The sequence below is a fragment of the Lithobates pipiens genome, unplaced genomic scaffold, assembly GCF_037356315.1.
Source record: "Lithobates pipiens isolate NorthernLeopardFrog02 unplaced genomic scaffold, aLitPip1_a1.2 Scaffold_30, whole genome shotgun sequence".
Lineage (NCBI taxonomy): Eukaryota > Metazoa > Chordata > Amphibia > Anura > Ranidae > Lithobates > Lithobates pipiens.
Genome location: NW_027507791.1, coordinates 171394311 through 171406306, shown reverse-complemented (window position 1 = coordinate 171406306; position 11996 = coordinate 171394311). Strand labels below are relative to the sequence as shown.

Below are 11996 nucleotides of genomic sequence, written 5' to 3'. Positions count from 1 at the left end.
AGCATCTCTGTATACTCAAGCCTATCTACATACACGAGTCTTCTGTATTGTGTATTAACTAGCCTTTCTTCTGTATGCTGTAGTCTTCTATATATACCAGCTTCTCTGTACACCCTTGCATCTCTGTAAACACTGTGTAAACTAGCCAGTCTTATGTATACACTCGCCAGCTGTATACACTAGACTCTCTGAATACACTAAACTCTCTGTATACCACAGCCTGTCTTCTGTATACACTAGACTGTAAAAACTAGCTAGAATACACCAGCCTGTCTTCTGTACCCACTAGACTCTCTGTATACACTACCCAGTCTTCTGTATAGAATGTCAGCTTTCATGTATACCCTTTCTGTATACACTAGCTTCTCTATATGCACTGTCCTTTCTGTATACACTCGACTCTCTCTATACACTAACCTCTCTATATACACTAACATCTTTGTATTTGTCTTTAAACTAGCCTCTCTGTGTACCCCAGCCTCACTGTTTACTCTAGCATCTCTGTATACTCAAGACTAGCTACATACACGAAACCTGTATTCTGTATTCACTAGCCTTTCTTCTGTATGCTGTAGTCTTCTATATATACCAGCTTCTCTGTACACCCTAGCACTGTAACAGTACTAGGTTCCTGTATTACAGAAACAGAACACCAGCAATAAGGTGTATACTGTGCAGGAGGCACACAACACCGACTCTAACTTCTGCACTGCAGATGCATGTATTGCAGAAATTGAACACCAGTAATAAAGGGTAGCTTCAGGTGTGTACTGTGCAGGAGGCACATAACACCCACTGTAACAGTGCTAGGTTCCCAAGCAGTAAAGACACTGTCCCTGCCTATCGTCCTCTTTCCCTGACCACCGCAACACACTATACAAGGCCGCCATGCTGGCGGCCTTATATAGTGTGGGGTGTGTACTAAACCCCCCTGAGCTATAATTGGCCACAGGAATCCTGCCTGTGGTGAATTGTGGCTCTCCTCACACAGGATGTCACATCTGTTCTTATTATATAGAACCTATTATGCTCCTCGTAAACTTTTTCAGTTTGGCCGAACGGCCGGACGCAAGTTGCCCCCGGTGCGGGAACATGGGGGGAGACATGATGCACATGTTTTGGAGATGCCCGAAGTTGATCCGCTACTGGACAGAGGTGACAGGAACCATTGATCGGGTGGTTGGAACCTCCACCAGGATGGAGGCGAAGTATTGTCTCCTGGGATTAGTTGAAGGAGTTGGAAACCCGGGAAGTAGCCAGATGGCAGTTCTGAGATGCCTATTTCAGGCAAGGAAACTGATTGCCCAACCCTGCTTAGCCTCCAATGTTGGCAATGACTTGGTTTTTTTCGCTTGTTTCCCAAGATGACCATGTTGGCGTTTGTCAAGATGGTTGAGAGTGCCCGAAGAGATCGCCTATGGCCCCATCACCTTGAAAGTGCCTGATCTTGTCTGATCTCGGAGGCTAAGCATTGTCGGGCCTGATTAGTAACTGGATGGGAGACCAACTGGGAATACCAGGTGCCGTAGCATTCTTTTTATGTTGTTGGCGTTGACATGTTTTTTTTTTTCCGCTTGTTTCCCAAGGTGATCATCTTGGCATTTGTCAAGAGGGCTGAGAGAGCCCAAAGAAATCTCCTACGGCCACATCCCCCTGAAAGCGCCCGATCTCATCTGATCTCAGAGGCTAAGCAGGGTCCGGCCTGGATAGTACCTAATTAAAGGTGCCGTAGGAATCTTTTTATATTGTTGGCTTTGACCTGTTTTTCTTTCGCTTGTTTCCCAAGGTGACCATTTTAGCATCAGTCAAGAGTTTTGAGTATGTCCCAAAGCGTTCGCCTGAGGTCACATCACCCTGAAAGCGCCCAATCTCAGAGGCTAAGCAGGGTCTGGGTCAGATGGGAGACCGCCAGGGTCTATGTTGTTGGCGTTGACCTTTTTTTTTTCACTTGTTTCCCAAGATAACCATCTTGGTATTTGTCAAGAGGGTTGAGAGTGTCTAAATAGAACACCTATGGCCACATCACCCTGAAAGTGCAGAATCTCATCTGATCTCGGAGGCCTAGCAGTGTACGGCCTGGTTAATACCTGTATGGGAGACCATCTGTGAATACCAGGTGCCGTAGGCTTCTTTTTATGTTGTTGGCTTTGAACTGTTTTTTTCGCTTGTTTCTCAAGGCGACCATCTTGGCGTTTGTCAAGAGGGTTGGCCGTGTCTTGAAGAGAACGCTTACGGCCACATCACACTGAAAGCACCCGATCTCGTCTGATTTCAGAGGCTTAGCAGCATCAGGCCTGGTTAGTACCTGGATGGGAGACTGCCTGGGAAGACCAGGTGACATAGAAGGATCTGGTCTGGTTAGTGTCTTGATTGGGAGATCGCCTGGGAATACCGGATGCCGTAGGATTCTTTTTATGTTGTTGGCTTTGACCTGTTTTTTTTCCCTTGTTTCCCAAGGTGACCATCTTGGCATTTGTCAAGAGGGTTAAGAGTGCACAAAGAAATTGCCTACGGGCACAACACCCTGAAAACGCCCAATCTCGTTTGGTCTCAGAGGCTAAGCAGGATTGGGCCTGGTTTGTACCTGGATCGGAGACCGCCTGGGTTTTCCAAATGCTGCAGGCTTCTTTTTATGTTGTTGGCGTTGACTTGTTTTTTTTGTTTGTTTCCCAAGGTGACCATCTTGGCGTTTGTCAAGAGGGTTGAGCGTGCATTTGATCTCAGAGGCTAAGCAGGGTTGGGACCTGGTTAGTACTGGGATGGGAAACCGCCTGGGATTTCTCGATGCCATAGGCTTTTTTTTTAAGTTGTTGGCATTGACTTATTTTTTTTTTTTTTGTTTTATTCTTTTATTAAGCATAAGTAGAACAATATAAATATAACAGTCAACCATACAGCATGACCCAGGGTCACAATTACATGCTAACAAAAAATAGGCAGCCAAATAACTCTGGGTTCTCAGAGGGGAGTCCTACAGTTTCATGCAGAAAATAGAGAAACCCCACCTCCGACATGTAGTACAGTATAACTAGTGCAGCTCCGTTCGGACAAATGTAATCATGGAGAACAACTGGGACCACAGCGAGCCAGCTTATCATGACCTACGTGAACCAGAGCAAAATATGAGCCGGTCATGTCCAGAACCCTGGGGTTCTTCTGGGTCCCGAAGGCTAGTAAGGAGACAAGGCATAGTCAAAAGGGAGGACGGGGGAAGAAGAGAGTGCAAAGACGGAGAGAGAGGAGGTGGGGGGATGGCGACGGGGAAAAAAAGAAAAATAAAGACAAAAAGGAGGGGGGGAATGCCACCCAGGGCAGACATGGCCTACGTAGGTAAACGTTAGATGTTCAGTCGTTTTCTGGGACGGAGGCACTGCTCACCTCCCGAATGTAGTCTCGAGTACCAGTAAAATACCTCCAGGGCCTCCATGTAACACTAAATGCCTCTTCAGTGTTGTGAAGGGTGGCGGTCAATTCTTCCATCCGGAGAATATGATTGACTTTGGAATACCACAGCACCTTGGATGGGGGCTGAGGCTGCCTCCACAGTGCGGGAATGCAGGCCCGGGCGGCATTCAGGAGTTGCATCGTGAGGGTTTTTTTGTATTTTCGAACAGGCTGTTCGGTCAAGTGTAGAAGGCACGCTACTGGGAACCCAAAAGTTCCTCAAGGTCGGGCATGCCCAGAAAGGGTGTCCCATGGTCCCCATATCTGAATTTCACCTCCAACAAACATCCGGGATCGATCTATCCATTTTATTCAGAAGGTATGGGACTCTATACCAGCGTGAGACTATCTTGTATCTTGATATTGGTTTGCGATGGAAGCTTTATGTACGAAGGTCAGGATCTTCCCTATCTGTTGTGGGGTAAATGTGATGCCTAAGTCCCTCTCCCATTTGTGGATAAATGGTGGGGGTCTACTCCTCCTCCTGACTACTTAATAGGTTGTACAGGAGGGAGAGGGTGTGTCGCACAGGTTCCCTTTTGTGACAGATGGATTTATAGGGTGTCAGGTCTCTAGGAGTGTAGGGGGCCCTTTGTATGGCCAGAAGAAAGTGACGAAGTTGATAAGCACTAAACAAGTCAAGCGGAGGGTCAGAAAGCTCGGCGACCGTTTACGTGGTCGGGAGCCCTCCCGTGGGCCACACCTCTCCCAGACGCTGTTTCCCCACCACTGTCAACTGTCGCAGTTTCTTGTTGGTAAATCCCGATGAAAAGTCTGGATTACCTATAACCGGAGTCATTGGTGATGGCAGGGGAGCAATGTGTGTGCAGCGGAACAACCTCCGCACAACAGCCAACGTAGCTCCCACTACGGGGTGACCTCTGAGGTCTTTTGGTAGGGAGGACAGGAGCCACGGGGAGGTCAATAGGGGAATGGATCCATCCTCAATCTCCATCTCCACCCACTGCTTGTGTGGGCCATTACAATGCCAATCAACGACTCTCGCTAGCAGAGTCACTCTGTAGTATTGTCTGAGATCTGGGAGACCCAGACCCCCCTTGTCCTTTGGTCTGGCAAGCAATTGCAAACGGGCTCTGGGCGGTTTGCGCGCCCAAATAAAGTCCCGGAGCAGCACCTACAGTTGTCTGAAAAAAATTGGGGGTAACCGGATCGGTAATGTCTGGAACATGTATAAGATCCGAGGGAGGGCCATCATTTTGAATGCATTACAGCGCCCAACCCAGGTCAGTGTTAAAGCATGCCAGTTTCCCAAATCAGATTTCAGTCTATCCAGGAGAGGGACAAAATCAAGCAGGTACAATTGCGCTAAATCCGCTGCGATGTCAACGCCCAGTTAACGTATAGATTTTTCAGCCCAGTAGAATGGAAAAGAGGAGCGGAGCCTCTTGGCCTCACCATCCGAGACCGATATATTCAATACAGCCGACTTGGCGCAATTGTTTTTATAGTGTGATAGGCTGCCGTGTCGCTGTAGAGACGCAAGTATTTTGGGAAGCAAAATGTGTGGATTGGAGACGGAAAAAATTAGATCATCAGCGTACGCCGCAATTTTGTGGTGTGCCGAGGGTTTGGATATGCCAGTAATATTCGGGTCATTCCGAACGTGACACATAAGTGGTTCCAGTGTCAGAATTAAAATTAGGGGAGACAGAGGGCACCCCTGCCTCGTCCCATTAGTGATGGGGAAAGAGTCTGAGCACCCCTCGGTCACCCGTACCGCTGCCGATGGCGTGGAGTAAAGCGACATTACCCAGCTCATCATGTTGGGGCCAAGACCTATATGTTCCAGGGTGGCCTGCATAAAGTGCCAGGCCACCCTGTCAAAGGCCTTCTCCGCGTCCGTTGACAACATAAGCAAGGGCCTTCCCTGTACATGCGCCGCATGGATTAAATTGAGGACTCGGGCCGTATTGTCTCTAGCTTCCGACTTATTTTTATTTTTTTGCTTGTTTCCCAAGGTGACCATCTTGGCGTTTGTCAAGAGGGTTGAAAGTGCCTGAAGAGATTGCCTACGGGCACATCACCCTGAAAGCACCCGATCTCGTTTGATGTTGGAGGCTAATAGAGTCGGGCCTTTTTTTTGCTTGTTTCCCAAGGTGACCATCTTGGCATTTGTCAAGAGGGTTGAGAGTGCCCAAAGAGATCGCTTACAGCAGCATCACCCTGAAAGAGCCCTATCTCTTCTCTTTTCTGAGGCTAAGAAGGGTTGGGCCTAGTTAGTACCTGGATGGGAGATGGCGTTGGAATACCAGGTGCCGTATTCTTCTTTTTATGTTGTTGACATTGACCTGTTTTTTTTTCACTTGTTTCCCAAGGTGACCATCTTGGCATTTGTCAAGAGGGTTGAGAGTGCCCGAAGAGATCACCTACAGCCCCATCACCCTGAAAGCGCCCAATCTCGTCTGATCTCGGATGCTAAACAGTGTCGGGCCTGGTTAGTACCTGGATGGGAGACCGCCTGGGAATACCAGGTGCCATAGGCTTCTGTTTTTTTTGTTTTTTTATTTAGTAGTATGCGACATACAATGCAAAGGCAACTTCACAGAATGTGTGATACAAATAGTTATAAACAAACGATCATATTGCATGGATATCAGAGCCAATGGTAAGAAGTATGAGGAGAATAGCACGTGTACAGCTTTGCGGTCATATCAAGATGAGATTAAAGCTCCATCTCGTTGGGATCCTCTACCACTTAAAATATTATTGATACTAGCCCTGCTACCCTCGAAGAGTTTAGATATCCATAGATAGGGGAAGAGTATTGTGTAGTAGTCAAATGGGGTCGGAACATACCATTTTCTTTTCCCTTTTTTGAGTTAAGAAGGGAAATAGTAGAACTGAAAGGAGGGAGAAGGGGAAAGAGAAGATTGGGGAAGGAAATGGCAGAAAAGGAAAAGAAGGGGTAAGGGGGTGTCGTGGGTAGAGTGGATAGGGTGGGGTCCCCTCCCAGGGAGCAAGAGACGCCCTCGGCTCACCAGCTCATCAGCTGTCCAACGTTTGGAACAGCGATCTCCAACGATCACCATGAGCTTACTATGTCTCGCGGAGGTATTCTTCCGAAAAGCGAAACTGGGTCCAGTAGAACCATCTGTTCCCATGCTCCTCCATTTTATCCCTCATTGTGGCAGTCAGGTCTGCCATTCGTTCAATATCATTTACCCTTGCGAACCACTGGGTCACCATTGGAGCAGATTGCTCTTTCCACTGACTTGGGATGCAGGCCCTAGCTGCATTGAGGAGATGTTTAAGTAAGGACTTATGATAACGCTTTCTCGACATAGGGGTTAGATTGAGAAGAACTGCTGCGGGATCATTGGCTAAGGAAATGTCTGTGAACTTGTGGATGAGTCTCAGGACAGGCTGCCCGAATGTTTGTAATTTAGGGCATTCCCTGAAAATGTGGAGAATGGTGCCAATCTGTTGCCCACAGCGACAGCAGCGGTCAGATTGACCGGGGAATATTTTGGCCAACACCACCGGTGTACGATACCAGCGTGTGATCAGCTTATATGAGATCTCCTGATATTTACTGCAGAGTGACGACTTATGGGCGAAAAAGAGTATTCTGTCCTTCTGTGGTTTGGAGAATGTAGTTTGTTAGTCCCTTTTCCATTTAGCTAGGAAGGGTGGATCCGTGGAGGATTGTGCGTCTGTCAGGATTTGGTAGGACCTAGAGAGGGAACCACGAATTGGGCCATCATCCAGGCAAAGTTCCTCGAAGGGGTGGAATTGGCTAGAGAAGAACGAATGGTTAGGTAGTGATCTGAGGAAATGGATTAGCTGTCTAGCTCTCCAGCTATCCAATGCAACAGGTACTTGCTCTAGCAGTATGGTCCCCATGGGAATCAAGCCCGTGGGTCCAAGAAATAGGGCTGCTCTCAGAAGCCCTTTCGGGGCTTGCCTGGTAAAGGCCTGGTCAGACAGGCCCGGAGGGAATCTAGGATGTCCAATAATTGGGGTCATAGGAGAAGGGAAGTTAGTCAGGTGGGAAAGATGAAAAAAACTATCCATCTCGGCGAGCGAGGGGCCAATTAACGGGTGAGTAGTCACACAGGGCTCCAATGGCCTCCCCGCCCAAGGCAGACCAGCCAGTGGAACCCGCGCCTTCTCCTGCTCTAGCTTGACCCATAGCTTCAGTTCCCCATGCCGGTGTCTTATCACATATGGTCCCCCATCGGATAGTGTCCGCTGTGTACTGCGCATGCGCAGTACACAGCAACACAGATTCCGAAAATTGCCGAGCATGAACGGCGCCTGCGCACTGAGTCCAGGTTCTATCCCCACTATCCAAGTGGACATAGAGTAAGAATATAAAAGAGCCGAGCGCAGCGAGGCCGAGCCCGAAGCGTGGCGAGCGAAGCTCGCCTGCGAGGGGCCCTCTAATATTCACAACCCTATGTCCGCTTGGATGGTGGGGCTACCACCTCCACTCACCGCGCAGGCGCCGTTCAGCTTCGGAGATTTTCCGAAGCTTCGTCTGCTCCGTACTGCGCATGCGCAGTACGGTGCGGACACTATATCATGGCCGGACAGTATATGGCAGAACACCGGCACCAGTCAACCACCGGTGTCATGTGCGTTGCTGTGTAATATAGAGCAGGGTCCGGGCAGCCAATACCTCCCCGCAATTTCGGTCGCAATAGCATTGCCCTACCAATACGCATACCGTATATACTCGAGTATAAGCCGAGATTTTCAGCCTCTTTTTTGAGGCTGAAAGTGCCCCCCTCGGCTTATACTCGAGTCATCGCTGTCTGCCCGCTCGATCAGCGTGTCGAGCAGACAGACAGCGGCCATTCTATTCAAAAGCCGCGCCTCCGGCTCCGCCTTCGCCTGTGACAGGCGGAACACTGAATTTCCCAGCAGCCTGTGTTCCGCCTATCACGGACATCGTATCATCCTCGTACTACGGACGAGGATGATACGACGTCTGTGATAGGCGGAACACAGGCTGCTGGGAAATTCAGTGTTCCGCCTATCACAGGCGAAGGCGGCGGCGCAGCTTTTGAATTTTACAATGGCCGCCGACGAAGAGGGCACGGGACGGAGGCAAGGCAAGGCACGGCACGGCACGGGACGGGACGGGACGGGGGCAAGGCAAGGCACGACACGGGACGGATGCAAGGCAAGGCACGGCACGGGACGGAGGCAAGGAGGCAAGGCACGGGACGGAGGCTCGGGACAAAGGTAGGCTGGACACACACACACACACACACACACACACACACACACACACACACACACACACACACACACACACAGGGATGGATGGAGACACACACAGGGATGGATGGATGGATGGATGGATGAAGACACACACACACAGGGATGGATGGATGGATGGATGGAGACACACACACACAGGGATGGATGGATGGATGGACACACACACACACAGGGATGGATGGACGGACACACAGGGATGGACGGACACACAGTGATGGACGGACACACAGGGATGGACGGACACACACACAGGGATGGACAGGCATGTCTCACCCTCGGCTTATACACGAGTCAATAAGTTTGCCAGTTTTTTTGGGGGTAAATTGGGGGCCTCGGCTTATATTCGGGTCGGCCTATACTCGAGTATATACGGTATGTTTCCCGCGCCAGAGGAACTTGATAAAGATTGAGCGAACCGCATGAAAGAAAGTCTGGGGTATTTTGATAGGTAAGGCTTGTAGTAGATAGAGAAGTCGTGGCATCGCGTTCATCTTCAACACATTACAGCGTCAGAACCATGACAGAGCTAGTGGGTCCCATCTTTTAAGGTCCGCTGTAAGCCCATAGGCTTCTTTTTATGTTGTTGGCTTTGACCTGTTTTTTTTGCTTGTTTCTCAAGGCGACCATCTTGGCGTTTGTCAAGAGGGTTGGGCGTGTCTTGAAGAGAACGCTTACGGCCACATCAACCTGAAAGCACCCAATGTCGTCTGATTTCCGAGGCTAAGCAGCGTCAGGCCTGGTTAGTACCTGGATGGGAGACTCCCTGGGAAGACCAGGTGCCATAGAAGGATCTGGTCTGGTTAGTGTCTTTTTTTTTTTTTTATTCTTTATTTACGGATTGCAGGTAATACAGAGACAAACTGTAAAAGACATAGATCCCTCAGTTTTCCAGGTTAACAAAAATACATAGTTAATACTTCGTGGGGGACCGGGGGAAACCTAACAACTTATGTCAGCAGCAGCCCCAGCCGTGGCTAGGCCACCACATTATCCCACTCTAATGATCTGGCACCCTAGTGTCTACTTATAAACCAGGGCAGTCCGCGGGGCGATCCCCCTCAAGGCCCAGACTGAGGGGCCTCTAACATCGGTCACCTTCATTCTATTGGTCAAAGAGCTCAGCCGGGACCACCCCGAGGGCCGCCAACCCCTGGCTGGGAAATCGAGGGAACAAAACGAAAAGATCCTTGCAATCACCATGTATTTTAATTATACTTGGGAGTTAGGGGGTAGGGAAAGAGGGGGGAGCAAATGGGCAGGAGAAGGGGATGGGGTAGAAAGAATGAAAGTTATAGGGGGCTAACAGTGCTACGAGGCAGACGGGGGAGAGAGTGAACCAGGGTGGTATACGAGAAGGGAGAGAAAGAAAGAGGACTCCGATGGGTTCCCACGGCCGGACCCTTCCCTCTATACACGTGCCAGAGCCTACAGATAGGATCTGTATGCGTCGGAAAACCTGAACAGGCTCCAAGACAACCAACAAGCAGTGTGCTCTTCCTCCCTGTCGCCTAACGCTGATGTGAGCTGTTCCATACTGTAGATGTCGCAAACTCTTGCAAACCAGTGAGACACCAGTGGAGCGGCCTGCTGTTTCCACATGCTAGGTATACATGCCCTGGCCCCACTCAGAAGATGTTTTAAGAGAGATTTATGGTACTTCTTGCTCGAGAGTGGGGTCAGATTGAGGAAGATCGTAGCTGGGTTGTTCTGGAGATCAATAGCCGTGAGGTCATAAATGATATTGAGAACCTGTCTCCAGAAATGGGCCAGTTGAGGGCATTCCCAGATTATACGTAGTAACGTGCCGGCTTGTTCACCGCATCGCCAGCACAAAGGGCTGTGACTGGGAAACATAGTCGCCAGGACAGTGGGGGTCCTGTACCATCGGGTCAAAATTTTATAAGCTATTTCCTGGTATTTACTACATAGGGATGACTTGTGCGCAAAAAGAAGCGCGCGGTCCTTCTGGTCTGGCGAGAGCCGGACATGCAGGTCTCGCTCCCATTTTTCCACGAACACCAGGTTACCCTGGGAGAGTTGGTCCAGTAGGATGCGATATGACAGGGAAAGAGACCTTCGGGTCGGTCCCTCTCCTGAGAATACCTCCTCAAACGATGTTAGGGGTCTGCAGAATTCGCCACTGTTTGGCAAAGATTTCAAGAAGTGGGAGAGTTGGGAAAGCTTCCACTGTCCCAGGGCCGTGGTTACTAACGCCTCGTACATAGTGGAGACCGCTGTCCACGTCCTAGGGCCAAGAAAAGAAGAGGCCCGCACAAGGTCCCAGTCAGGTTCGAGGCGGAAAGACTTTTCCGTCATGCCGGGTTCAAAGCGTGGGTGTCCAATAATAGGAGTCATGGGCGAAGGGAAACTGGGCACGCCCGTCAGGGTAAAATATCTGTCTAGCTCTTGTAACGTTGGCTCAATGTGTGGGTGTGCCCGCGTCGCTCCCGACCAGCCCGGTCCACTCCAGGGCAAACCCTCAAGTGGAAATGGTACGGATTCATGCTCCAGACGAACCCACAGCTTATCCTTCAGGTGTCTGCACCAGTCAACTACTCTGTTCATGTGCACCGCCGTATAGTACCATGCCGGATCTGGGAGGCCAATCCCTCCCTTGTCTTTTGGTCTGAGCAGTAATGTTCGGCTGAGTCTTGGAGGCCTGCCCTGCCATACGTATCGAATAAAGATGGAGCGCATGGCTTTAAAAAATGATTGGGGGATTTTTATCGGTAAGGCTTGTAATAGGTACAAGAGTCTGGGCATTACATTCATTTTGAGCACATTGCATCTCCCAAACCAAGAGGTCGCCAACTTTGACCACCTCTCTAGATCTACGGCAAATTTTTTTAGAAGCTGCTGGAAATTCAATTGGAAAATCAGATGTGGGTCCGGGGGAACCTTGGTACCCAGATATTGTATAGCCCCAGTTGCCCAACGAAAGGGAAAATTAGTGCTTAGACTCGTCTGGGCATTGGTAGACAGGGAGACGTTGAGTGCTTCCGATTTCTGTAAGTTAATTTTAAAATTTGACAGGGTGCCATATCGTCTTATTTCCGCTAAGAGATTCGGCAATGTAATGTGAGGCTCTGAGACATAGAACAAGAGGTCATCTGCAAAGGCTGCGACCTTATGGTGGTGTGAGGGGGTGTCCAGTCCCTTGATGTCTATGTTCTGCCTGATGTGGTGCAGCAAGGGTTCAAGCGATAGGACAAACAAAAGGGGGGACAACGGGCATCCCTGCCTCGTTCCATTGCCAATAGTGAAACGCGACGAGGCAAACCCATTGACCCTAACCATCGCCG

General features: G+C 49.7%; 1 pseudogene; it reads left to right on the top strand.

Annotated features, from left to right (window-relative positions):
• Positions 1–5829: 5829 nt before the first annotated feature.
• LOC143948330 (5S ribosomal RNA) lies at positions 5830–5948 on the top strand (annotated as a pseudogene).
• The last annotated feature ends 6048 nt before the right edge of the window (positions 5949–11996 follow it).